Here is a 4,065-nt window from a genome sequence, read left to right as displayed (position 1 = left end):
GGAAAAACCGGCGGACGCGGGACGAGTGTTCGTCGAGACGCCGGCATACAGTGGCCTAGGTTGCCTAGGTTACGGTGGGCCGTCGCCAACAGCAGCGACGCAGCGCTGCAACGAGGTTTCAATCTCGACGACTGCTCCGACGACAGGGCTTGCAGCGCCTCAGAGGGCTCGAAGATGGAGGAGAGCAATCGAGCATAACCAGCCGAACGCAGGGCGCGCACGCTCTTTCAACCAGCCGAAGACAATGCCACTTGCGAGAGCGCTCCAGAGCGCTCAGAAACGACCAGCCGAAGATGGCATTAGAAAATGCAAGAAAAATACCGCTTACTATACGGAAGCCCGCGCCCCCAGCTTTGTTTACCTTCAAGACCGAGTGGTGCTGCGAGTTTGCTGAACGCAACAACAGGACAGAAAATATGGGTGAGTGAGCCATTTTTTCATGGAAGCACAGTATGTTAATGAGGTTTTCTTGAGGTTGCCGCGGCGCTGTCGATAAGCCGTTTCCGATGTGCACAAGCATGATTGACTCCAGTTGCTTATGTTGCAGGCATTAATTAGTACCTGGAACATATTCGAGGCAGCATAAGCTTGTGCAAAACACATATATATATATTTTTTTGCTAATGGGAACTTGTGGCAGATTCGGCACGACAATCTGTTGTTGGTTTTGCTTTTTTAAACGAAAATGTGGAAGGTACGGATCGGCGCCTGCATCCAACGATCATTCCAGTATCGCGTATGAAATCTTTCGGTAGAGGAAAAGCAGTTACAGTATACATGTGGCAGAATGCGTATATGGTTGAGTGCGTAGCTCCAGCAGGTTGGGAGAAAAAAGCGTCTTTTGAGTCCTGTACTTTGTTTTAGAAGACGTGGTGGTCAGTCGGCTTGCTCAACTTGTAGCACATATGGTCAACGAGCCAGCACTGGTGCCTGCATTTCCTGTGCTTTCTCACTTCACATATGCGCTACGCAATGTTTTAATCTTCCGAAAATTCACTTGTCAATACTTCACCGCCATTTGTTTTTTCGTCTTAGCTTTTTCAGTGTGCTATGTGGTAGCAGCTGATGTGCGTTCCGTAAACTATGCTTTCAAGTTCACGCAATTTCGACATATTTTTAGTTGGGCTACGTCTTTTCTTTTCCGTTGCATAGGTATATTGAATTTACTTAGCGCGCGAGCGCCCTGTCTACATAAAAGTTTTGGCATTCTGGTGCAGGATGTGGGCTTTGGAAGGACCAGCTGATGAAAAAATCAACGCCTGTGCTGCACAGTAAGGCTTCTGGCAGACCTGAAAGCAACGATAGATATGGTGCCTGCCTGTACAAATCGCAGCAGCTCGCTTCCCTGAAAGCTAGGCGCTGAAGAAGTACTTGACTAACCTACCCGCTAATTAGTCTGTGCTTATTTTCATAAACTTTGTAAAAATATTCATGTTACGTGTCCCCACATTCACAAAATGGCGAAATGGACACCGTGTTATTTAGAACCACAAACATGAAAAAGCCAGGTCAATGAAATCAAATTAATTTTTTATTCCCCTTCAGCTGTCATATAATTTTTGTTTTAAATCGCATGAATATGATGGGCGAGGTCATCAGTTGCCCGTGGTGCTTTGCAGCTGCGACAGGATCTTTTCGCTGCGCACAATTGTGAAGTAACACTTTCGTAGTATTTGTAGCCAGCACTTCAGTATTTTGTGGCATGCTGAAGCTACTTTAGCATGAGCAAGTGTAGATTAAAAATATGCCATAGCTTTGTGGTTGATCTCAGCTTTTCTGAAATAACGGTAGTAATGCGCTCTATACTGTATTTTTCAGCATTGTCATTGTGACAGTCTGCATCACCATTTGGCCAATTTTGGGATCCCACAAGACACGCTGCTACCCTGGGTATTGTACCTCGGTCAATTGCTGAAGTTCTGCAAGCCCCATTGAAGCCAACTGCCATCCGCATCCAATGGAAGAAACTCATTGTTCGGGCCGTCATAATTTATCTTCAGCTGAAGCTAGAAGCAGGGTAGAAGCAGCATATATTCTACAAGAATTTACCACTGCATGCCGTCGGGTGGCTACACCCGACAGACTACTGTCTTGAACAGAGATGGTGTTTTAGTCTAGAATATATTTGTCAGCAGTACTACTCCTTCTGTTTATATCCTTGGAAACAAACAAACGAAGACACCAAAGACAACAAAAGAGAAATTACTTCTACTTTCTAATTGAATTAAAGAAATGACAAATTAATGGCAATGAAAGTGGTTGAGAAAACTTGCCATAGGCGTGCGATGCTCTAACCAATGGAGCTACCGCGGCACCGTTTTCCCATCCACTTTCTTGTGTATTTACATTTTACTACTAGAACTAACTACTACTACTACTACTAGAACTGCACCATTTCCCATCTGCGGCAAGTTGTTTTTTCATCCACTTTCATTGCCATTAATTTATCATTTCTTTAATTCAATTAGTAAGTACAAGTAATTTCCCTTATGTTGTCTTCGGTGACTTTGCTTGTTGGCTTCTCATGATATGATTATTAAAAATCGCGCCCCTCGGTCAACCCCCTTTCTTCTCCTTCATTACTGCTTCTGTTTGTAGGATCAGAGTTCACGCTGTATTGCATACTATCAAAGTACAAAAAGGCGAGAATAATGTTAATTTATTGTTTTAGAAAAAAAATTGGCACTTGAATTGACCATAAATTATTAAGGGGTACATACTGACTTAATAAATATGACTGAAGAAAGGCCATCTGGATGAAAAATACAATGACTTCAGCTACAACGCGTCTGTGAAGGCAAATGCATGCGGTCAAACTGCTTTTAGTGGTGACGTTTGAGCTGGGGGGTAGGATATCAGGAAAATGATAGATGTCTTAAGCAGAATATTTCGACGGCTATTATAGTGCAGCAGGACATTAACTGGACCTCTCCTCCACTTGCACACCAATGTAAGCGCAGCACACACAGCACAGTTGGAAAGGCAGTTGCTCTTCGTGCGTGTGTTGGCAACCTGGTTCCTGCAAAGAGAAGGGGTTGGTAATAAACATACAACGATGTTAAAGAAGGTCCATGAAACTAGCTTAAGTACTGTATTCGTTTTCTTTAGTTTACATTTCGTAATAATACATTACTTTAAGAAGTTTGTGTTCTAGAGCGCGATTTTTTTGTACATTAATTAGCTCATACTGTTTTTATTTATTTTTATTTGCAAAGAAACATTTTTCAGCGGGTCTACCGCTTGCTCAGCAAGACCGACAACAGCGATCTAACACTTACATAATGAACCCTGTAGAAAGCTGGGATGTTCGCAATAAAGGTGTGCGAGATATATCTGCTACCACTTGCTTGCACTGTCTGTATAAGGTGCTGTCACTACACTGCTACACCTTTATTTATCGCAATAAAAAATAATGTGATGCACAAAACTCTACTCTGTTGTATTGTTATTCTGTCTCTTTTATTCGAACAAAATATTACATTAACCTGTGTATACGTGCAGGTATAATTCTGAATGCCATTTCATGGTTGGTGACTTCCTCGTTGAGCTTGGATCTTCATAGGGATGACAAGCTAATTAAACTGAATGGTTTGAAGCAAGGATTACGTAATTATTGCTTACGACTTTAAATTGCACCAACTGCACACGGTGCGCGCGAAATTACCGTCCATTTCTTATTTTCCTTAGCGCAACTAGCCGCATCAAATTAAAGAAAATTGCAAAAATTAAAGTGAACACACCTGCTCGTTTACAAAGATGCTCGCTTTGCTGCGGCGTGTTTCGCCGTCCTTGGATTAGCGTAGGCAGTGACGATCTTCCTGAGTACAAACAGCGCCGACGGGGCGACGGCCGGCGCTCGCGCAAGCGACACACGCACACAGGCAATGCACCCACTGGTGACAGGAATCTTCGTAGCTGTTGTCTTTTTGCAGGTTCGAAGTCCGCCGCAGTTATGTATCGCGCCGTGCTTGAACTGATGCGGAACTGACACGTGAATGCACTGACGCCGATAGTAGGTTCGGAGCACTGGCACGAAGAATACCCGTGTGCAGGTCATGAACTGGC

At 43.7% G+C, this 4,065-nt stretch overlaps 1 long non-coding RNA gene across 1 annotated transcript; it reads left to right on the top strand.

The window, feature by feature from the left end:
- Window positions 1-333: 333 nt before the first annotated feature.
- LOC142566613 (uncharacterized) lies at window positions 334-3,432 on the top strand. Its single transcript, XR_012825086.1, has 2 exons — window positions 334-420; window positions 1,218-3,432. It is a non-coding gene; the product is annotated as an uncharacterized LOC142566613 (long non-coding RNA).
- Window positions 3,433-4,065: the final 633 nt, after the last annotated feature.

Source organism: Dermacentor variabilis, unplaced genomic scaffold (assembly GCF_050947875.1).
Source record: "Dermacentor variabilis isolate Ectoservices unplaced genomic scaffold, ASM5094787v1 scaffold_13, whole genome shotgun sequence".
Lineage (NCBI taxonomy): Eukaryota > Metazoa > Arthropoda > Arachnida > Ixodida > Ixodidae > Dermacentor > Dermacentor variabilis.
The sequence above is the reverse complement of the archived record's forward strand: the minus strand, read 5'-3'. Positions and strand labels throughout refer to the sequence as shown.